General features: G+C 47.3%; 1 protein-coding gene and 1 pseudogene across 15 annotated transcripts in view; one reads left to right on the forward strand and one right to left on the reverse strand.

Moving 5' to 3' along the window:
* The window catches only part of LOC147426135 (uncharacterized), a 122,495-nt gene that overhangs the window by 37,013 nt on the left and 60,226 nt on the right, over window positions 1-25,256 (reverse strand). The gene's annotated exons all lie outside the window — the stretch shown is intronic.
* On the forward strand, window positions 15,056-16,497 carry LOC147426137 (uncharacterized; annotated as a pseudogene).

Genomic DNA, 25,256 nt, shown 5'->3' on the forward strand with positions numbered 1-25,256 from the left:
TGCCCTGTAATAGCTGGAAACCCTGCACCTCCTCTGACAAGCCTGTGAACTCTAACCAGTCACCTAAAGAGTGCGCTGGACCCACTGCCATGGGACCCCAGGAAACATGAGGCCGACTACCAACCAAGTGGCCTCTCTGAGTGCTAACCATGGGGTTCCAGACAAGGGGCTTCCGTAGGCGCTCCTCCGTGCAAGTAGGCTGTCTTTGCTCCAGGCCTCGCTGCAAAAGCTCCCAAGAGCGAAGCAAACTCACAGCGAAGCGGTCCTCCAGTCTCCTGCTCAAACCAACTCTGCGCATCTCTGTGAAGATCCATCTGGTCGAAGGTGCCAGGGGCCTCCTGCCTGAGGCACCCTAGCACGAAGCCGCTGTAGCAAGAACTCCTTCCAGGGCTCCTCACCTGGAAGAAGTCCTCTGACGATGAACTTCCCAAGAAGGGCTTTGCTTTGCTGTGCTGGGTCAATGATCCCAAGCCCTCCCTGTGAACAAGGAAGAGTGATGACTTGCCAAGCCACTTTGGCTCGGGCTATCTGAGTGTCACGTCCTGACCAAAGGAAGTTCCTGATCAGCCTCTCTACCTGACTGATACAAGAACTCGAGAAGATCCATCAAGAAGTGATGTACCACATAGTCGCCAACAACACTTGGTTGGCCACTACTACTCTGCCAGCCAAAGAAAGTCGTGCTGAGCTCTAATGTAACAACTTTCTCCTGATAGACAGGAGAAGGGGAACAATCTGCTGCTCGGGAGACAAGTCCAAACCAACCTAACAGCCCAAGTACCGAACTGCAGTCCCTGGGGGAATCCACCTAAAGCCCTCTCCTTGCATCCAATCGGACACATGAGCACTACCAACCGAGAAAGCCACTGTCTTTGTCCAGTTGATCAGTGTGCCCGATGCACAACAGAAGGTCTCCAGAGCCTGCTCACACCTGTGAAGGTTGACCTCCTGGCCATCTAAGTACAAGGCTGAGTCGTCGGCAAACTCAGCGTCCAGTAGCTCATCTCCCCGAATAGGGAGTGCTGAGCCCCGTAGACCAACCTGCTGCGACACCAAAAACCTGCTCATCGCCTCCGCATAGAACAGAAAGAGGAAGGGGGCAAGAGGACAGCCCTGTCTAACCGAACATGTGAGCATGAAGTGATCACCTCTACCTCCTGCCAAAAGTACCTGACTATGAGCCTCTCTGTACAAAGCTGACACCCCTATGATCCAAACATCTGAGAAGCTCATCCTGTGTAGAGTGCCCCTAGAAAGTCCCAGTCAACTCTGTCGTATGCCTTCTCAAAATCGAGAAGAAGAATCACTAAGTCCTCACCACGGAGCCGTGCCAGGGCAGAAGCCTCCCAAAACATAAAGATGTTGTCAAGGATATTGCGTTCCTTGACAAAACCTGTCTGAGTCCCATATATAAGGCTCTCTAGAAGTGGCTGAATCCTCAAACTCAGAGCCTTGGCAAGAATTTTGTAGGCTGAGTTGAGGATGGTGATGGGGCGCCACTGTCGAATCTCATCCAAGGAGCCACCCTCCTTGGGAATGAGGTAGATCAGGCCCTCACTCATGCTGTTAGGCATCACTCCTGTGTGCAAAATGTACTGAAAAGCACTACAGAGATCTGGGCCAAGCAGGTCCCAGTACTCCAAGAAAAAACTGGGAGTCAGACCATCCTCACCTAGATAGCTACCACGGGGGAGGGCCCTAAGAGGCGTGTGCAGCTCCTCAAGTTGAAGTGGTATCTTAAGCCTTTGACGCATCTCCTCAGTCACAAGACAAGGCATCTGTGCCCAAACCTGCTCTCTGTATGCAGCTTGACGCTCTGACTGGGACTCTGCAGACAGTAACTCACGGTAGAAGTCAGTAGCAACTGCACGTATATCCTCGGGCTCAGAAGCAACTGACCCGTTGGGCCTCCTTAACTGACTGACCTTGGCATGCGAATGCCGAGGTCCCATTGCCTCAAAGAGTCACTCTGTCGCCCACATGGGTCCACTGAGATGCCTGTCCTCTATGCTAACAAGCTCCTGTCGAGCCTGCTGTAGCTGCTCCTCCAACCAAGGACTGTCTGGATGCTGCTCCTGCATCCTCTGTAACGAAGCAATGCCCCGTCTGAGACGCTGCTCCTCCTCTCTCGCTACAGCCCGGGGAGCCAGGTACTCCTGGAGAAAAAAACGGCTAATCTGAGCAAGGCCTGAGGCCACTCTATCTGCAGGAGAATCCTGCTTGTCCAAGCTCTCTGTCCAAAGAACCTCTACCCACTCTCTGAGTGCTGAGTCTAACAAGACCCTCTCTAGGATGCGAAGCATCGTGCTCCCACTCCTCTGCCTGTCTGCCACTATGAGGATCACTGGTGCATGGTCCGAGAAGGAAGTCCCTGCCAGAATGCCCACTGTCCCTCCCAAGTCACTGAAATGGTCACTAGTGTAGAAGCGATTTATCCGCGATAGATTCACTCCTCCCACTCTGCAGTCCGAATGAGAGAAGGCAAGGCTGTCTGGGGGCCTCACAAAACCAGAGTGCTGCCAAACATCCGAGACCCTCAGAGTCATACAAAACCTCTCCCAAGATGCCAACTCAACTCCATGCACAGTAGCATGGCTACCACCAATCCTGTCAGAAGGGTCCTCCAACATGTTGAAGTCCCCTCCTATGCACCAGTGTTCTGCCTGCAGCAGAGACTCAACTATCTGTGACCAAAACTCTGCTCGAGCACTTGCCACATTGGGCGCATAGATGTTCAGGAAGCCCACAAGGCAACCCTGAACCTGCATAGTAATCCACTAAGCCCTGCCTGGCACAATTATCCCTCTGCCCACAATGGCCTGCTGCAAAGAGTCCGCAATAGTCATACATACCCCACCCTGGATGTCTCCAGGTCCAAAAGCAGCTGACCAAAAAGTATCATATTGTCCACGCAAGAGCTGACCACAACGTCTAATGCGGCTCTCACACAGACGGTGCTTCTGAAGCATAAGGAGATCAATCTCTCCTCCCACAAGGCAGCGCTGAAGCTCTTGACGTAGTCAGCCCCATTGACGCTGAAACTAGGGCCCACCTAGTCCCTGCACGTTCCATGAGACGATCCTCATGGGGAGCGAGAGAGAACAGATGCTGCCGCAGCAGCTAGACGGGCTATCTTCGAGGGGAGTAATCCGCATCCGAGCGTCCTCTAGATAGGCGTGACTGCAACGAGTGCCTGGCCCAAGCCTAAGCAGAGCGAGCCGTACGTAAAGCAACCTCCTCTGTCCAGGAGTCCTCATGAATGTATACATAGCATGGCAAGCACTGTGTATCGGCAAAGAAATAAACCACAATGTGTCTACATCCTATTGAATCTGGAGGTGTCACCGCAAACTTGGCCAATGGCCACAAAGTTTGTAACTCCTAGTTCTCCCATGTGGTGAGAGAACTCTAGGACCCGTGTGTGCAACCATACCAACACTGAGTCGAGAGTCCACTCTGTCTGGTCCCTGCCGCAAAGGGGAAAGGAGAAGCTAACTACTGAGTCCAAGGCCTCTGTCCCCCTAGCTGCAAGGAACAGAACATGGACCCTGAAGCAGGTTGCCTCATGGTCTGCTGAGGGGTTGCCGAGAAAACGAGTGAAGTCGTAGTCGAAGAAGTCCCATCGGCGCCGGATGTCAATGCTCGTCAGACCATGAGGGATAGCTGCCAAGGGAGACGTCTGTACCTGTAGTAGAGGGGGCCGCAAGAAGGTTGTCCCTCTCTCGCCAAGCGACTCGTGGCAAAGGCGTTGCCAAGAGATCTCCTAGCAGCCGGAGAAGGCCTTGCCCCCTGGGACGACTGTGGAACTGAAGCGGGAGGGGGTGGAGAAGGAGCAGGGGGGAGCGGTGGAGAAGAGGGACGGGGGGGAGCGGCAGAGGTAGAGAGGCGGGGAGAAGACGCGGCGGGAGCAGGAGGCGGGGGGGAGGATGAGGAAGAGGGGGGGAACTCTGGGGGGAGGGGCTGTCGAGGGTGAAGCTGGGGTGGGGGCTGGAGCAAGGACCTCATCCTGCTCAAGAGGACCAAACCGGTTCCCCGTGGGAACCCACTGTTGCTGAGTAGGTGCCTGAGGACCACTCTGAGTGCCAGGCTGTCGCTGTGGCCCCTGTCGTCGTCGACCACGGACCTGTTGCCATCCCTCCTCCGCTGGAGCCCTAGGCTCAGAGGGTGGCTCTGCATGTGTGCGTTGTGTCTCTGTCTGTGTCTGCTGGCCAGCCCTTGCAGGCTGGGGCTGAGGCTGTGGTGTAGGTCGAGGCCTCCTCCGTGGACAGGCCTTCGCTAGATGGCCCATCTGTCGACAAATGAAGCACTGGTTTGGGAGGCCCGAATACTCCACACTATCTAAACCACCCCCACTCACCCGAGGCAGAAGAATAACCTTCGGGAGCGTGTGAGTGTCTCTGACCAAAACGCGAACTGAGGGAATGCCAACCGCCTTGGCAGCTACTGAGGCTGCCGTGCGAGGTGTCTTTAGGACAGTCCCAATGGCTGAGCCAATCCTGGACAAAAGTGGTAAGTATTCCCTCCGCAAACTCGGAAAGCAGACGGAGATGGGGATGTTTGCCTCCTCTACTAGAACATCCGAAGCAGGGTCAAAACCATGTCTCCACTGTCGAAAGTGGGCTTGTGCTGCTCGGATGGTCAATGGACTCATGGCGATGACCTTGGACGCCATCTCGGAGGTCTCATAGTCGATCTGATAGTAACCTCGTCCGAGTATCTGTACGTCCAAGATCTTGCCCACCTATGCGAGAAGGCGGGCCTGAGAAGGTCACGCAGCTCTCCTCTGCTAGGTTGGGTGCTGAGAATCTTGCAGATGACAGAAGTTGCCTGCAAGCGCTCTACCTCTGCGGCTAGGCTCGCTTGCTCTGTCGGCGAAAGAGCAAGTCGAATGGTGGGCTCAGCGAGGTCGGGCGAGGGGGCTTCAAATGAGTCCCTCTGTGGCGGAGCTGGAGCCTCCATCTGTGTCTACTGCTGTGGCGAAGAAGCGAACGGTGAAGAGACTCTGCAACCAAGCGTGCCGAGCACTGTCCGAAGAAACAGTGTGCCAGAGCCAAGTGCAGGAACCTTCGGGAAAGAAGAAGACGGTGGGGAAGATCGGATAAGGCTGGCAGTGTGCGGGATTTCAAGAGGCAGCGGCGGGCGGGGGGGGGGGGATGGTGGCACGAGAGGGGGGCACAGGGGGCTGGGGGGCAGCGCGAGATGAGGGCAATGGGCGGGTACGCACAGTAGGGGGGCGGGTGGGCTGGGCTGTTGCGCACAAAAGCAAGCGGGGGGCAGCGCGAGGGCAGTGCGAGGAAGGGGGGGGGGGGGGGGGGGGGGGGACGTTCAGCAGTAGCGAGCACTCAAGTAACCATAAATTTGAATATAGAAAACTGTCTAAGCCGGAGTTGAACCTTATGAGGGGAGACATTGAGAAAGAGATGTATGCAACTGTGGAGAATTATAGAAATGCTATGTATGCATATATATGAGGAAAGAGCTAGACAAAGAGATGCTCGGTAAGGGTGATGAGATGTACATGGCATTGAAAGGGGAGATGCAAGCTATTGTGAGGGAAGAGGTGCAGGTAAATGAAGCTGTGATGCAAAAAAGGTTAGATGAGGCTTTTGCTGCTAGTGAGTCATGGAAATCAGATATGGAAAAATGCATGACATTGCTTGAAGAACATAAGGGAGAATTGGCAGCTTGTAAAAGTATTCCTGGAAAGAAGGGAGAAACTCAGTTATTGGTGATTAAGGACCTCGAGAAGATCAAAGAACAGGTGAAAACCCTCCGGGAAGAGGAAGAGCAGAAGTCAAGAACAACCACTTCATGGGCGGATTTCCTCACCAAAATGCAAAAGAAGGTTGTTGAAGCTAAAGAGTGGATTGAGATTGCAAAGAAAGGACAAGCCAAGATGGTTGAAGCTATACTGATAGCCACCATTATCAACATGACCATTGAGAAAGAGCGGAAGAGGAAGACTAGAGCCCTTCACGTGCGTGTCACAAGCCTAAAGGACATTGGAAATGTGGAAGAAGTGAAAGAACTCTTGAAACACATGGGCATTTCTGAAGCCATACACATAGGTGCATGGAGAATGGGGAAGAAAGGAAACCGTGGGGAAGGAAGTTCTAAGGAAAGAGCTCTTATTTTACGTTTTCCTATTGTGTAAACTAGGAGAGAATTCTTGAAGAAGAAACCAACTCTTGAACAAACCGGGATATTTCTGGGAGATGACCTCACTTAAGCACAAATTGCACACATGCAAGAGTTGATGCCAAAAATCAAGGCCGCAAGGAAGAAGGAAAAAATTGCTTTCTATAGAGGAAGGAAAGACGCACTACGTGATGGTGCAAGGCCTATGGGACCAGCCTTAAAATGGAAATATGGAACTGTAATGGAACAATGAAGCTAGATGTTGGTGCATTTGAGGATAGCTCCAAGGGAGGAGACATTATTTTCTACTCTGAAACACATCGAACTCCCGGTGTCACGACTCACACTTCCTAGAGTGACAGGACACTGTTGGGAGACCACTTGTAGAAGGGAGGTGAGATCAGAGCATAGAGTAAGTGGCTCAGGAGGTGTGCCAGTTTTATTCAAGGAAGAATTGCACCCTGTCATTCGTATTGTTCGAAGTGATGAGCATGCTAGATATATGTAGGTCAGGGTGAGAGCAGAGAGGAGGCCACTTTATATTGCAATATGCTATTTCTCCCCGAGCACATCTCTCTATGCATCGCCCAAGGGGCAATCACCATACATGATTTTAGATGAGGACATATGGGAGTTCTCTCGGGATGTGGATGTCATCCTCCTAGGGGACTTCACTACCAGGACGGGCCACTCTCAAACAACCTTCTATGATACCTCAAAGGAGATGTTAAGAGAGCTGGACGTCAGTGATTTGGGATTGGCCAGATGCTCACAGGATGTGGTGCCTACACAGAGTTCTAGCAACGAATACGCTCACTTGTTCTCCTCACAAACATGGGGCTAACATGGTGGACTATGTTATGGCTCACCCCAATTTTATACCATCTACTAAGGATTTTACAAGTGGCCCCAAGACTGTTGGGGCAGTAGTAGATCACGCTTTCCTCACATTTACAATTTCATTCCAATTTAGTACAGCTCCGTTGGCCCAAGCATCTATGCATACTCGATACACTTCAACATTGGAGACCGACTCTATCTACACGGATAGTATTTACAGATGCCTGGCTACAGAGGAGCTCGGATGCCCATTGGAGGAGCTTAACTAGATATTGATAGAGACTTTCCATGATGCAACAGTAAAGGCATACCCACACACCCAACCCAGGCACAGACAACGTTCTGGAGTATGCCCCAGAACAGTTGGTATGATGCCGAATGTAGAGAGATGAGAGCCACACTTCACGGAGAGGTGCCTTTGGGAGCCACTACTCGTAGATAGTCACAGATAGCCTTTAGACGCCTAGTGTGATGAAAGAACAAGACTTATCTTTCGGTTAGAGGAGTTGTACCAGCTATTCTTGAGCCAGAACTCAAGCGAGGCATGGAGATTTTTTTGTGAGCATTACCCCCCACTGGCTAATCACATCAACCGAGATTTGGGGTGCATATGCAGCATCTCTTTACAAAATCCAAAGCAGAAATCTCTACGCGACCCTCCAGAGCCATGTCCACATAGATGCACTTTCTTTGCCGCTAAGATGGTAAAGAAAGCCATTGACAAGATGAGGACAAAGAGAGAATATGATCATGATGGATTGATGGCAGAGCACTTCATGGATGCAAGAGATATTGTAGCAGGCTACAGTGTCACTGCTACAGGACACAGTTACAGTTAGTACAGTTGGTCTGGTCTGTTCACACTAGACGGACACTCTGGGAAGTGACACGTGGCAGGGATACGGATGGTGGCCTAGTGGACATGTGGCCAGATCACACTTAGCTGGCTGACATTTATGAGCCGTTGGTGGCTCTTTATGATTGTATCTATGAGTAGTAGCCGTTGGGTCATTATCATTATCTTTTATAGATGGTCGGGTCATCGTCGTGGTAGCGAGTCTATGCACAGAGCACTGCTTCACCATCCCTGCACATCTGAGCCTCGACACCCTCATTTGTACCTGTGAGTCCTGGGCTGGAGCTGAGTGTGCTGCCACGTTAGAGTCTGTACATGGTTCTTTGAGATAGTCGAGTCCACATGTTCTGGTCCACTGTTGTGTCTCTGTTGTTCTGTTGTTATCCATTGTTTCTGTGTTTCATTCTGTTTGAGTGAGTTTCCATTTGTTTGAGTGAGATTGTCACGCACATTGCACTGAGGGGCACCCACACTGTAGAGAGCACGACACATTATCCGCGCTACAGGTGCTCTCATTTTTGTCCACTAGGCCACCATCCGTATCCCTACCACGTGTCACTGCCCAGAGTGTCCGTCCAGTGTGAACAGACCAGACCAACTGTACTAACTGTAACTGTGTCGTGTAGCAGTGACACTGTAGCCTGCTATACAGGTTGCCCGCCACAAGACTGGTCACCGTCTCGGTGAGCCAAACACTGAATGAAACTGCAAAAGTAACTACATGTACAATGAAAGGTGGGGCATGAGCACAGTCTTGTCACCCAAGGGAAAGTGTCGTCGCCACTGCTGCTCCAGAAGTATCCTGATCGGGGGGAGCCATCAGATCGATTGTGTAACGATGCAGTTACTGGACTGTGCTCTGCATAACCTGGCTTCCAGTGGTTGAAGCAGCCATCTGCTGCACAGCGGATGGAAGCACCTGCCTTGAAGTGAACTCCGGACGCCTAGTAACACAACCATGGCGGTGTGCACCAGCAACACCGTCACAGCAAGGAACATTCTGGCTCTGCATGTGTGGTATCTAGACCTGAGACCCCTGCTGAGTAAAGTACTGGAACTGGGGCTGTGGGTAGTGTCCCATGAACTGCTGAGAGGGACCTGCTGGTGCTGCAAAGCCTGCTGGATTCTGGACCTGTATCCCTGGCCCAATCCATCCATATCCCATAGGAGCCTGGGTAGGCCTGTTACCATACATAAGCATTTCTTGAAATCCCTGCACCTGTGCTTTTAGGTCATCAATAATCCTTGACTTTATCTTCAATGCTTGCTGTAGTGCAAAAATCGTTGCATCTCGATCTGCGATGGCACTCTCGGCAACTCGCAGAGATCCCTCCATAGCTGCGTATGTGACGGAGTGACGCTGGTGCGTTGCAGCTAGCTGCTCTGCGCCTAGCTCGATGGTGGCAATAGCAGCTCTAGAGTCCTGAAGTAACTTCTCTGAAAGCTGAAACAGAGAAGTGGAGTCGGTCATACTTGAAGATTCCTCAGATGCATGTGATGCTGGAGGGCGCACATGTGGCACAGCCGGCGAGCTAGAAGTAGGTACATTTGGTGTAGTAGGTGCCTCTGAGATTGTTGTTGTAGGTGGAGAGAGAGATATGTTGACCGGTGTATGAGTGAAGATGGGAGAAGAAGGAAGAGGATCCTGTATGGGTGAAGTGACCATCCTGTCCTGAGGAGCGGCAGTAGACACTGGCGCCGGCACAGCAGAACCAGGGGTAGAAGTAGACGTGTGACGCTGAAAATGTACCCTAGTCTGCTGGCTCTCAGAAACTGGCAAGGAGAGTAGAGACTTCACTGTATCCTTTACCACTTTCGCCTTGATCTTCTTTTTCTTGGTGACTGTGGGGTCAACATGCATGCTCACGGATTTCCTTTTCCCTTTCGAGGTTCCCTGCTTCTCATCCACTTCATGTGGGTTAATAGGTATGTTTATGACCCATGCCAAGAGAGGTGCCGCAAAACATTTAAAACTTCACTGCACAGACTGCACTTGGGCCCGAAATCTTTTAGCCCTAGTCTGCAAAGAGCTGAAGAGAATCTGGTGGAATCCACAAGGGATAGTGTGGATTAAACAGTAGAGCCCCTCGCAGTGGGAGAAGGTAGTGAGAAGATCAGTTTTTTCCTTGTCTTCTTTGGCATCTCGAGCCAGAAAGTAATACCTGAAGATTGCGAGAAGCCGTCTGTTTTGCTCATAATCCGGGTGATCCGAACTCAGTAGTAGCTCTTGACATGCTTGAATTGTCGCATCCTTGGACAACAAAGAGAAAGTGCGAGTAGTAGGCTTCACAGCTGGAAAGTTGGTCATACCCATGGCATGGCCAAGCCTTGTAGCTGTTAGCTTGTGGCCCCGGACCTTTGGAAAGTCTTTCAACAATTAATGTATCATCTCTGCTGGAACCGTATCAGGTAAATCTGCATCAGCCAATGCTGTGAGACCCAGAGTCTGTAGCTGAGAAGTCGAAAGCACCTCACTGAGAGATGGTCAAGGTTGCTGCATATAAAAATTTAATGAGAATGCTGTGCGATTTTTCGAAGAAGCAGGCCTCTTGATTTCATGAGTGATGATCGGATGCTTTCCTTTCTTCTGAGCCACTTTTGAATGTTCCTCTTGAACACTGGAAGCACCTGACTCGGAATTTACATCTGAATCATCATCAGATGTTGCTGAGTCTGCTTTGTAGCTCTCATCACCGTGATCGCCGAAATGAGAGCACCTGTAGCGTGGATAATGTGTCGTGCTCTCTACAGTGTGGGTGCCCCTCAGTGCAATGTGCGTGACAATCTCACTCAAACAAATGGAAACTCACTCAAACAGAATGAAACACAGAAACAATGGATAACAACAGAACAACAGAGACACAACAGTGGACCAGAACATGTGGACTCGACTATCTCAAAGAACCGTGTACAGACTTTGGCGTGGCAGCACACTCAGCTCCAGCCCAGGACTCACAGGTACAAATGGGGTGTCGAGGCTCAGATGTGCAGGGATGGTGAAGCAGTGCTCTGTGCATAGACTCGCTACCACGACGATGACCCGACCATCTATAAAAGATAATGATAATGACCCAACGGCTACTACTCATAGATACAATCATAAAGAGCCACCAACGGCTCATAAATGTCAGCCAGCTAAGTGTGACCTGGCCACATGTCCACTAGGCCACCATCCGTATCCCTGCCACGTGTCACTGCCCAGAGTGTCCGTCCAGTGTGAACAAACCAAACCAACTGTACTAACTGTAACTGTCCTGTAGCAGTGACACTGTAGCCTGCTACAGATATGCTTGCAGAACTTCTTGCAATAATGTTCAACCGTGCCACGTGTGAGGGTTTTCCGGATACTTGGAGCATGTCTACCATTGTGCCTATCTTCAAGGCAGGAGACCCCATACTGGGGAATTACTGTCATGATTGGGCACATGCTAGCTAGGCTATATGCATCCATTCTGGAGCACCAGCTGAGTAGATGGGTAGAGAGAACAGGCATTCACGCATCAAACCATGCAGGTTTCATGAGGGATTTCTACTCTTAATCTTATATTGACATTCTGAGCTGTTAATGAGCAAAACAAATCACATGGTAGGAGGATCTATTGTACCTTTGTGGATTTTTGCAAAGCATTCGATATGGTTCCCAAAGCTCGACTGGTGCAAACACTACAGGAGATGGGAGTACCCACAAAGCTGATCTAGGGAGTCATGGTTTCATTAGGACAATAATGGGAAAGGTCCATACTCACGAGGGGTTATCTGAGCATATTCACTCCACTGTGGAGTGAAACAAGGATGCCCACTCTCCCCTACATTGTTTGATTTGTGCGTAGATGAAGTTTCAGATTACATTGAGAGGGGAGGCGATAGAGGAGCACACCTAGCAGGGACCAGGATCTCATTACTACTGTATGTAGATGATATTGTGTTGATCTCAGGTTCACCAGAGGGGATGCAGTGACACTTGGATGCATTGCACATTTTTGCTAGTGATAGCGGCTTGTCGGTGAACCTTGGCAAGACCAAAGTTATGGTGTTCAACACCATAGCACAGGGGGTCAGGCGATCTACATTGACCTTCACATATGTTTAGCAGATACTTGAGTATACAAACGCATACACTTACCTGGGAGTGGTCTTCGGTGGTCCAAACTTCAACAAAGTTCTCCTTGAGGAGAGCAACAAAACCAGACTGACAAGAGCATATGTAGCTTTGGGGAGCATGGAGAGGATGTGTTCGCAGATTCAGTTTCAAGAACCTTGAACAAAGCTCTGGCTATTTGACACATTGGTTACTTCAGCTATGCTTTATGGGGTGCAGATATGGGGACCATCAGTAGACCATCATAGCTAAGCTGGCAGTACTCATGGATGGAGATGTATGGAGAGGCCTCTGGTCTCTATAATTAGGGCCAAGGCCTCTGTACCGCATAGATTATTTGTATAGAGCTTGCTGCTCCCCCCGGTCATAGAGGCACTTACCAAATCCGTCTCATTTAGGTACAACATCTCGGATCTCCCCAAACATAGAGATGCTTGCCTAGCTTTGGAGTCTTCTCGGCAGTTTTCCTCACAAGGAGACACATCTTGTTGGTATGCACATATGACATCATGGTTTCAGCTTCATGGATTTAGTATGGACATACTATCCCCTTTCCACGATACTTGCTGGATGCACCCTCTTTGTCCCTCAAACATACCAATATTAACCGCCTCATGAGAGAGGATTTGATCCAGCTAGACACTAGGAGGACATGGACAGAGCCAATACGAGAGTTTGTTATGAAGATGGCTTTCTACATAGAGCATCTTGTCCAGCTCACAAAGGATGAATATGTGATCAAACTTGCCTATATGGACACTCATTTATCCCATGGGATATGATGTGCTATTGTTCAAATGCGCATATCATCGCATCAGCTAGAGATTGAGACTGACAGATTTAGGAGAGTATCAGCAAAGGCTAGGATTTTCCAGTTGTGTCACATAGAGCTAAAGACAGTGTAACTCGTATGTCAATATCTAGAATACTATTGAGATACGAGGCCGCTTTCACTGTCTATTCAGAGAGGGTTTTGGACCACTGGCTAGAGTCATGAGAGATCAGGATCAAAGGTGCCTCACGTTGTTTCTGCTAGAGCTGCGCAAACGCAAGGAGAGTCTCTTGAGGAGATTAGACAGTGGGAGACATTCATAGAGGGAGATCACTGGCTTCTTTAGAGCAGAGACTCGGCAGTCAGATGAGCAAGCTTCACATCAGACTTCAGAGTCCACCTATACCAGAGGTATATTGACTCACAAAGCCATTGATCTTGGGAGAGCCAGATGCCCACGTCTACGAGGGCCACCATGATATCAACGGAGGCGCCATCAGAGGATCATGACTATTCTAGCACAACATGGGAGACGTCCAATACGACTATTTACAGATGCGGACAATGACGATGCTCTTCAATGACCGATGCACTACATCCTCGGACAACACCCGATGCGAGACATCCTCACACTGGTGTTCATTTTAGCTTTATTTTAGTTCATTTTATTTTGTACCCAGACGTTGTATCAAATCCACCAGGATTGTATCAGTTTGGTCTCAAAGGCCATTTTGGACTTTTGAAGATAGTTAATATAACATTTCATCTCTCTCTCTCTCTCTCTCTCTCTCTCTCTCTCATTGGACTGGCCAATATTGAGGCATTTTAGTTGAGGCTAGGTTGTGCCAACTATGTCAGAGAGAGCTTGAGACAAAGCTTCACTATATATGCCACTGTACAACATACTATGAGATACGTGGCTGACTCTTTAGAGAGGGTTTTGGGCCTCTATCTAGAGTTATGAGATACCAAGATCAGAGATGTCTTGGCCTCTATCTATTGGAGCTTCAGCGATATCGAGCAGGGTTACTAGAAGAGAGAGACTCACACACCGGGAGCCACACCCAAAGACAAACCACAATGTTCTTTCATCTACAGATTGATCAGAGAAGAGACCAGCCAAAGAGGAGAGATACAGGGCACATCACTAGCAGAGGTATACAGAGTGATCAAGCAACAAAGCTGGGGAGATCCATGAGGCCTAGGATGAGGGGATGCTCCCATCAACTGAGGAGTTTGCAGTAGAGGATTAGATCTATATTGCCGAGACATAGGAGACACCCTGTGTAGACTCTCACCATGGAAGACATCGACACAATCATGCAACAACAACCGTTGTGAGCCATCTCCACCATTTTGTACCTGTTCTCTGAGATATACACCCATTTTTTGTATATATACCTCTCAAGCTCTTGATACCCACCTTTTACAGCTCTAGTAGTATTTTTGTTTATTTCTTTCTTTCTTTTCATCCAGACCGTGTATCAAATTCACCATGATGCAACTCTTTGGTCTCATAGGTCAGTATGGCCTTTGAAGACATTAATATAACATTTCATTTCATTTCATCATCTCTCTCTCTCTCTCTCTCTCTCTCTCTCTCTCTCTCTCTCTCCCCCCGTTGATTGCACATGTTTTCAACCGGGCTATAGGGGAGGGCTTCCCAGAGGAGTGGACCATGCACACTATTGTGCCACTCCACAAATCTGGCGACACCCTGGACCTAGGGAACTACAGGACCATCATGATTGGCCAAGCTATACGGGGTAGTACTTGAGGCAGAGCTCAGTTCATATGCAGAGATTGAGGGTCCACGAGCACGCGGCTAGGCAGGTTTTTGACCGGCCTTCTCCACTATTGATCACATCTTCATTTTGCGTTGCCTCATTGATGGGGCAAAGGTGCGGAAGAAGAGATTATACTGCTGCTTTGTGGATTTCCGCAAAGCTTTTGATACAGTGCCATGAGAGAGGCTCTTTCGACGCCTCCAGAGCTTGGGCATACCATCAGATATGATTTGGGCCATCTATGCACTCTATGAGCAGGTGACTGGGAGGGTACGCTGTTCATGAGGTTTGTCTGAGGCTATTGCTAGCACCATTGGTGTTAAGCAGGGCTGCCCACTCTCCCCCACTCTATTCGGACTCTACATCGCAGAGATTGAGGACTACCTTCTACGAGTTGGAGGAAAGGGGTCAGACCTCCCAGGTACACCTGTACACATTTTATTATATGCTAATGACATTGTAATGATTTCAGAATCACCCGAGGGATTACAACACCACTTGGCTGCCTTGGAGGAGTTCTATACACACAGGGGTTTGACAGTAAACCTGGCAAGACCAAGGTCATGATCTTCCACACCTCTCCCATGGTGAGGGCTACAACAGTATTCATAGCCGCTGGCGGACAGATAGAGGTCTTCACTTCATATGTCTACCTTGGAGTCACATTCACCAGTTTGCCTGGTCTCTTCTCCATGAGCAGGCAGCCACAGAAAGACCGACACGGGGGTACGCAGCGCTAGCCATGTTAGAGCGGCTATGTCACCAGGCACACTTCTAGGAGCTCCGTACAAAGGGGTGGCTATTTGACACACTAGTCACACCAGCTATGATGTATGCAGCGACAGTTTGAGCCCCAGGCCTCACAGACACCCAGTGGAGTGCAGTCGAGAGGCCCCAGGTACGTATGATCTCGCGATTATTTTGCGGGAAGCCGACACTTCCACATGACATCATTAGAGTAGAGCTAGCGGCACCTCCCATGGTAGTAGAGGCACTGTTCCAGACTATCTCCTTCATTCAGAGGATGAAAGAGCTCCCAGAAGACAGACTCACATGCAGAGCATTTGAGGCAGCTATACAGATCTTAGAGATAGGATATGACAGAGCTTGGTACACTCAGGTTACAGCATGGTTTGACAGACATGGCTTGGACATGGACAGACTGCCACCCTTTCGATATGACCCAGATTCACCCACATCCGCCTCTTACGTAGTAAGAGGAACACGGTGCTCAGACAGGATCTTTGGCAGCTCTACACCAGTTGGACATGGCTCACACCCGACCTGGCATCTAGACGGTCACATTACCGAGATCAGTTCCTAGACATACTGGTTTCATCCAGCGACCAACGATACATGGATACTTACATGCCTCATAGCTCGAGAGTAGCTATTGGCCAGCTGAGGGTTTCCTCACATCGACTAGAGATTGAGACTGGCAGAGAATCAGACACCCCCAGAGAGGAGCGGATATGCCGGGTATGCAGAGTAGAGCTAGAGGATGAGGAGCACTTTGTATGCAGATGCAGAGCATATGATGACATCAGAGGCAGATATGAGGGTTTATTCATAGGGCAGCAGACCCTTCGAGAGATCATGGACTCCAGAGATGAGCACAAGCTCGGGCGATTCTTACTAGAGATACAGAGCCACAGAGATGCCTTACTTGAGCCCACGACAGCTTAGACAGGAGGGAGACAGACCCAGCTCACTGACTTCTTCGTCTCACGACATCTACCAGTCGCCCCCACCACCCGACACACATAGAGGGGTGACTCTTTAGCAGGTTGAGATCTCCAGAGCTAGGAGACGCCCCCGCGCTGCAGGCTGCCGGGTCCCCAGACTTCATCGACGCCAGATTGCGGAAATTCAGACCCGTGATCGCCGAGCCACTGAGGAGAGACGAGCTTAGATGATGGCCGACCCCGTTGTAACCATCTGAGCAGCCCTGGCTCCAGCTCCACCCATGTACCACATCTTACACCCACCCATTAGCACAGGATGAGGCTAGTTAGCTAGTCACCTAGATGCATATCATGCTTGTACTACCCTCTTGCATATAGGCTACCATAGAGATAGCGCTCCACACACTCACACTCTCATCATGGAGATTTGTATCAGCTTTATCAGTCAGTTTTTTTCAGCACTTTTGTCTTTCCGATTGACGAAAGACACACCCATGTACATTGTTTTGTCTCATAGGCCGATTTCGGCCTTCTAATAGACGTAAAAAATCTTTCTTTCTTTCGGTCTCCTATGCGAGCTGCACACCCTCTCCCCCCGCCTGTTGTGACAGTGCGCCCAGCCCCTGCGCATTCTCCTGCAGCTGTTGCCGCACTAAGAGAAGAAGCGAGGCCAGCAGAGGGGCAGAAATGGGTGGCCGGCTATTGTAATGGCACGCGCTAGAGCCGGGCAACTCAGATGCGACAAACAGCCGTTGGCGGTAGCAAGGGAGGACGTGGACGTGGGCGTGCACTAGGGGATGAAGCAAAGGCAACAGAGGGATGCGAACCTGTGTGTAGGCTAGGGTTGGTTGCAAGCTCCTCTACGCGTAGAAAGACTTTCTACGCGTAGAAGGTCCTGTCCTATACACGCCCCTGCATTTATCTACGCATAGTACCTCCTACGTTAAAGTTTAAAGACTTTTAAGTTTTAAGTTAAACTTTTAAGTTTTGCCCTATTCTCAGTCCCTCACCCTAGTACCCTAGTACCCTACCCCACATTTGTCGCTCGGGTTCGATCGATCCGCCTACCGAAGGGGAAGGGCCGGGTGTAGATAGCCACACCACCCAAAAAAAAACAACAACTACATTTAAACGGAGAAACAGAGATACTGTACTATCATCAGGATCCTTACGAGTTGGGAAAACCTCCATGATACATGATGAGCTAATGATGGAGAAGGTCCAGGTGATGCTCAAATCAGAGATAAACTATATGAGGGATGACATCAGGAAGGAAATGCACGCGAGCGCTGAGAGCTACAAGAACTCCATGTATGGAGACATGATGAGAGAACTAAGGAGAGAGATCCGGGAGATACAAAATGAGGAAATTCAGATCTTGAAACGGAATTACGAAACCTAATCAAGGCCGAGGTAAATGTAACAGAATGCGTTATGCAAAAGAAACTCGATGAGGCAGTAGCAAGTTTTGAAGCATGGAGAACAAATATGGAAAAGCACATGGGGGAAAAAGATGCAATAATCGAGGAGCTAAAAGGAGAACTTGTGGCTTTCAAATCTGCAACTAAGGAGAAGGGAGACGACCAACCTTCGGTGCTCAAGGAGCTCGAGGACATGAAGGAGTAGATGAAAGCTCTACGGGAAGGAGATGAACAAAAATCGAAAACGGCATCTTCATGGGCGGAACGTCTTTTTAAGACACAAGAAAAGGTTGATGAAGCAGAGAAATGGATTGAGGATGCGAAGAAAGGGAAGGCTGAGATGCCCGAGACCACACCTACCTCCACCATTATTAATATGACCATTGAGGAAGAGCAGAAAAGGAAGAATCGGGCTCTGCATGTGCGGGTCACAGGAGTCAAAGACAAAGAGAATGTAGATGAAGAAGTGAAGGAACTGCTACAACGCATGGGCATCACAGAGCCTACTCACACAAGTGCATGGAGAGTGGGCAAGAAAGGAATCGATGAGAAGGGAAACGTAAAGGATAGGGCACTTATTCTCCGCTTCCTGGATATAGGAATAAGGAAAGAATTTCTAAAGAAGAGGGTAACTCTTCAGAAAACCGGTATTTTCCTGGGAGATGACCTTACATTGGCACAAGTGGCACACATGCAAGAGTTGATGCCAGAGATCAGGGCAGCAAGAGAAAAGGGAAAAATCGCCTTTTATAGAGGAGGGAAAGTAGTGGTTCTGGAAAAGTGCTCATCTTGACGGTGCGAGACCTATGGGGCGACGCTCCGGATAGCGGCCTGGAATTGTAATGGATCATATAGGCTAGATGTAGGTGCCTTTGAAGACAGCTTTAGGGACAGAGACATAGTTTTCTACTCAGAGACACACCAAATACCAGGACAGCTTATGCCACATGTGAACGGTTATTTATGGGAAACAGCTGGTCGACCAAACAAGAGATCTCTACGGGGTAGCCGGGGTTCAGGAGGAGTAGCAGTCTTATTTAAAGAGGAGCTGAAACCACTACTACACATTATCTAGAAAGATGAGAAAGCAAGGTATATGTGGGTGAGAATGAGAGCTGAGCCAGGTAGATTTCTATATATCGCTATATGCTACTTTCCCCCCAAGTACATCAGTCTACTCCTCACCTAAAGGACAGTCCCCTTTCTCCATATTGAATAATGACATATGGGAGTTCTCTAGAGATGGAGACATCGTTCTCTTCGGAGACTTTAATGCCAGAACGGCCAACTCTCAAGCAGTATTCTATGATATTTCTGAGGAAATGCTCAGAGAAGTGGATTTATCACAGAGGGGGCTTACTAGAAACTCACAGGATAAAGAACACACTGAATATGGGAGACATCTCATGGAGATGGCAACTATACATGGTTTGGCCATACTTAATGGTCTAGAGAATTTCCCTTTATATGGGGGATTCACATGCTTCCCGCACAGGCATGGAGCCAGTACAGTGGATTATGTCATGACTTCACCAAGCGTAATTTCTAGTATCGAGGACTTTAAGGTGGGACCGAGACCGGTTGGGATTGCAGTGGATCATGCTCTCTTGACCCTATCAATCTCCTTCCAACACAATGCCTCTCAAGCACAAAGGAAGAAGACACACACAAGATATACTCACGCCAGAGACTGATTCAGTCTATGTGGAAAAGATCTATAATAGGATGTGGGCAGCCGAGCCAGTATATACTGTAGAGGAGATTACTTCTCAGTTAACAGAGATACTACATGGAGCAACACAAGAGGCATACCCACATACTCAACCTGATCAGAAGAGAGGATCTGGGAACATGCCTCAAAACAGTTGGTATGACGAGGAATGCAGAGAAACGAGAACCCAGGTCTAGAAAGAGCTTACACTTGGGATCATCACATATAAGCAATCTCGGATTGCTCTTCTGCGTATAGTACGTCGCAAGAAAAGGGCATTCTTAGCCAAACTGGAGAAGGATTTATATCAGCTCTTCTTGAGTCAGGACTCACATGAAGCCTGGCGTTTATTTCACGAGCACTCACCGCCTCCGACGATTACTTATCCTGAGATTTGGGGTCAATATGTAACATTATTATATATGGTATCTGGACAACCACCATTACCAGATCCACTAGAGCCATGCCCTGCTACTAGTACTTTCTTTACTACGGAAATGGTGGAAAAAGCCATTGATAAGATGAAGACAAGAAGAGCATATGATCATGATGGTTTAGTAGCAGAACATCTCATCCATGCCAGGGATCTACTTTCAGAAGTCCTTGCTCGTCTGTTTAATCGGGTCATGTGTGAAGGATTACCTGAATCTTGGAAATTATCTACTATCGTACCTATTTTCAAGTCAGGGGATCCTATGATACCCGGGAACTACCGTACCATTATGGTAGGTCACACATTGACCCGACTGTACGCATCCATTCTTGAACAAAAATTGAGTAGATAGGCAGAGAATGAGGGCATAAGGGCAACGGGACAAGCTAGATTCAAGAGGGGCTATTCCACTTTAGATCATATTCTTACGCTCAGAGCCATTATTGAGGAAGGAAGAGCAAGCGGGAGAAGGATGTATTGTTGCTTTGTGGATTTTCGGAAAGCTTTTGATACAGTACCAAGGGCCAGATTGATGCGCAGGATGCAAGAGTTAGGGGTCCCCAAAGAGATTATTTGGGGGATCATGGCCTTATACGGGTCAGTAACTGGTTATGTACGTACTCCAGAAGGGGATTCTGACATTGTTCATTCCATCGTTGGAGTAAATCAGGGATGCCCACTGTCCCCTACTTTATTTGGTATGTACATAGATGAGGTATCAGATTACATTGATAGAGAGGGTGACAGAGGTGCTCAACTTGCAGGGTCATGGATCCCTTTGTTGTTGTATGAAGATGATATTGTATTGATAGCAGAATCACCAGATGGAATGCAGAGGCAGCTAGATGCATCAGAGGCAGCTAGATGCATTACATAAATTCGCGGAGGACAGTGGACTGTCGGTAAACTTGGGTAAAATCAAAGTTATGGTGTTTAACACCACACCGCAGTGGGTTAGGAGATCGGCACCTACATTTGTATATGGCCAGGATACAGTAGAGTACACAGATGCATACACATACCTAGGTGTGGTATTTGCAGGACCGAAGTTTACTCTTAAGAAAGCAGCGGATGCTAGATTGTCCAAAGCCTCTGCAGCCTTGGGAGGGTTGGAGAGGATGTGTTCACAAGTGCAGTTTCAGGAACCACGAACAAAACTTTGGCTCTTTGATACTGTGGTGGCTTCGGCTATGCTTTATGGGGTCCAGATTTGGGGACCATCTGTGGATCAGGATAATTGGAAGTCAATGGAGAGACCTTTGGTATCTATGATTTCCTGAATGATTCGAGCCAAGGCCTCCGTACGACACGCGATTACCCGAGCGAAACTAGCTACCCCTCCGATAGAAATTGAAGCTCTTACCAGATCAGTGTCCTTTATACATGGTTTGTGGGATACAAATAATTGCAGATATACTAGACTGGCCCTCGAATCCTCTCGACAATTAGCAATGAAAGGGGATACATCATGCTCGTGTGCGCAACTGTCCTCATGGTTTCAGAGACACGGGTTTAGTATGGAAAGATTAAACTCTCCTTCCAATACTCTCTTGAGGCTCCATCACTGGCAATTACACGAACGGAGATTAATAAAATCATCCGTCAGGATCTTATACAGTTGGATACTAAGAGGACATGGGTAGACCCTACACAAGAATTGGGCACGAAGATGGCCGACTAGAAAGAAAACTTTCTGCAGCTATCTGAAGATGGATTTGTGATTCGCCCGAGCTACATGGATACCCACCCGTCTCATGGTTTGAGATGTGCTATTGGTTAGATTTGTACATCCTCACACCAGCTGGAAATTGAATTTGGCAGATTTAGGGGAATCCCATCTCAGAGCAGAATTTGCAAGTTATGCAGAATGGAGACGGAGACAGAATTACACTACATATGCCATTGCACCGTATACTATGAGATATGTGGGCGTTTCCATTGCCTATTTAAAGAAGGCTTTGGACCTCTAGATAGAGTCATGCAATACCAAGATCAAAGATGCTTAGGCTTGTACCTACTGGAACTACATCGGCACAGGGATAATCTAATGAGAAGACAAAGAGCATTACAGCCTCAGAGGCAGATCACAGATTTCTTCAGATCGAGAGAAGCAGGAGTGGAAGGAGAAGCAAGAGGCCAGCAGCCAGCACAAAGGAGTACCCACATTCATACCAAAGGCACCCTCATTGACAGGGCGATTGAGCTTAGGAAATTGAGACGACCACGACCGAGATGCAGAAGCACACTTCACCGGAGGAGACTACAACAAAGGATTAGAAGCATTCTAGCTAGACACCCAGAATGCTCCTAAGAAGTTTATTCAATACTTTGTATTTAGTTTTTCACACTTTCACACTTTTCACACTTAGTACTTTAGTACTAAGGTACCCAGACATTGTAATAGATTCACCACTTTTGTATCAATTTGGTCTCATAGGTCATTCTGGCCTTTTGAAGACGTTAATATAACATTTCATTTCTCTCTCTCTCTCTCTCTCTCTCTCTCTCTCTCAGGGGAGGGCTTATTTTGATGTTGACACAATTGTGGAATGTATGCATAATGTGGGATATATCTATATTTAGTGTGGTTTCTTCTTTCCAAAGCGCTCTCTCTCTATCCATCCCTCCCTTCTACAAGTCATCCCCAACTTCACCCATGGCAAGTAAAATCATGTATATACTTCGCTTCAAGCGTATCTCCAACAATGAATCAAAAATGAAGACATGGAGAAGAGAGATGGAGGAATGGAGCGCAAAGATTAAATTTCTTCGGGAGAAAGAAGAGAAGGGGAGGAGGTGGAAAGAGGAGAAGGAACAACTCGTCAACAAAATTGCCACAGTAGAGAGTAACATCTCGGACCTCCACAAAGAGATGGCTGAAGTAAGATTAAAAAAAAGACTTGAAGAGGGGGAATTTCAGCCATCTTTGTGGGAGGAAATCAACAACATAAAGGAGCAAGTAAAAACCATTAAGAACGAGGAAGAACAAAATAAAACAGCAACGTCTTCATGGGCTGAAGTGGTCACGAAGACACAACATAAGGTAGATGCGACGGAGAAGTGGATTGAGGTGGCCAAGGGAAAAGTACGGCATCAACACCCACACCAACTCTAATAAACATGACCTTGGAAGAAAAACAAAAACAAGGACAAGAGTCATGCATGTCACAATATTCGGTCTTAAAGACATAGTTACCGGGGAACGCGTTCCGCAGGCCCTAGAAGGCCGGAACGCCGTTCCCTCCCCCTCTGCCAAGCTGGAACGCCCCGGAACGTTTTGCCGTTCCAGGTTACCACCTGATACCGGAACGGCTCCGGAACGGCCCGGAACGGCCAACTCTCAAAAATGGGAAGAAATAGGCAGTTTTTTGCAAATTTGCAATGAACATTAGGTGTTTTTTTAGTGTGCAAGGACTCAAAAATTAAAATGCACCCCCTCACACCCATTCCCTTCTCAAGCATTATTTGGGTGTTTTTTATGCCTCCCGTTCCGCGCCGTTCCCGTTCCGGACCCCTGGCCGTTCCCCTGTTCCGCGAGGGTCCCCGTCGCCGTTCCCATTCCGCGTTCCGGGTAACTCTGCTTAAAGACCAAGATAATATAGAATTGGAAGTGAAAGAGCTCTTGAAAATGATGGGGATCACGTCTCCTACACATAGAAAATCTTGGAGTGTGGGAAAGAAGAGCATAGAAAGAGATGCATCCTCATCCAAAGAGCATGCTCTCATCCTATGCTTCCAATGGGTTTGAAGCCAGCAACATCCTTGTGTCAAGAGCGGATAGAAATCCTATTTGCCGACTGCAAAGAATTTTTGCTTCTCTACATCAACGACATCCTAGTCTAGTCCAAAGATATTGTAAGTCACATAAAGCACTTACACCTGTTATACAGAAACTATGAAAGACAGGACTAGTGCTTAGCCTAAAAAAGATTGAGCTGTGCCAACCACAAGTTGCCCTTCTAGGAGTAGAAATATCTACTGGATGTATAAAAATGCAGGAGCATGTATTGAAGAAACTTTAGAACTTTCCAGATTAACTTAATGACCGTAAGGAATTTCAATCTTTTATTGGATGCATGCAATGGATTGCCCCTCAATATCCTCATCTGGCAAAAGATTTACTTCCTTTTAAGGATTTAGAAAGAAGTTTCTGGTTTGACAAGCTTTCTGAGACAGTGAATAAGATCAAGCACATTTGCAACAATCTCCCTGCTCTCCATATTCCTACCGATAAGCGTCTTATCGTTTATTCTGATGCTTTTGAAGAGGCTTGGGGAGGAATTCTGTGTGAATTGCATAATGATACTCCTATCATCTGCAAACGGGCTTCTGGTCGTTTTAAAGACGTTGAGTTGCGCTATCATTCCGTTCAACGAGAACTCTTGGCAGGCGTAAATGCAGTCTTATCCTTTCGCCTATTCTTGATGGGAGTCCCGTTTACTCTAAGAAGCGACCTAAAGCATTTTGATAGATCTCTCAAAGAAAAGAATGCTGGAAAAGTGGGCAATGCTCGAATCTACCGATGGGTCTACAAGCTAAGTCACTTTGACATCACCTATGAATTTGTTCCAGGAAATACAAATAACGTGGCTGATCTACTTTCTCGTATCAAAATGACATAATCAGTGACTTCACACTAAACAACACTTCAGCCATGACAAAAATCCCACTAACCTACAAGTCACTTTAAATAATACTGGGACACGTAGCCCAACTTGTAAATTACGCAAGTGCTCAATCCTGCATAAAAGGAGGCCTTGCAGTCTTATATATATATATATGTGTATATATATATATGTGTGTGTGTATATATATATTGTAACATCTGTATATATATATATGTATATTGTAACATCTGTATATATATATATGTGTGTGTATATATGTATATTGTAACAATATACTTATGTATATACATATCTATATATATATATATGTATACATATGTATGTATACATACGTATGTACATATATATGTATACATATATATGTATACATATGTATGTACATATATATATATATATATATATATATATATATATATATATATATATATATATATATATATATATATATACATATATATACACATATCTATATATATATAGATATATATATATATATATATATACATATATATACACATATCTATATATATATAGATATATATATATATATATATATATATATATATATATATATACACACATATATATACACATATCTATATATATATATACATATCTATATATATATATATATACATATACATATATATATATACATATATATATATATATATATATATATATATATATACATATACATATATATATATATACATATCTATATATATATATATATATATATATACATATACATATATATGTATATATCTATGTATATATATATCGTCTGGCTTCAGAAATAAGTGACAAATCCTATTTATCCGAATATATTTTATATTGCTATGCGCTCGCGTTTGTGACAGTTGTTCAGGTGGGTAAATGGAGG

The sequence above is a fragment of the Adiantum capillus-veneris genome, chromosome 24 (assembly GCF_014529385.1).
Source record: "Adiantum capillus-veneris isolate H3 chromosome 24, ASM1452938v2, whole genome shotgun sequence".
Taxonomy (NCBI): domain Eukaryota; kingdom Viridiplantae; phylum Streptophyta; class Polypodiopsida; order Polypodiales; family Pteridaceae; genus Adiantum; species Adiantum capillus-veneris.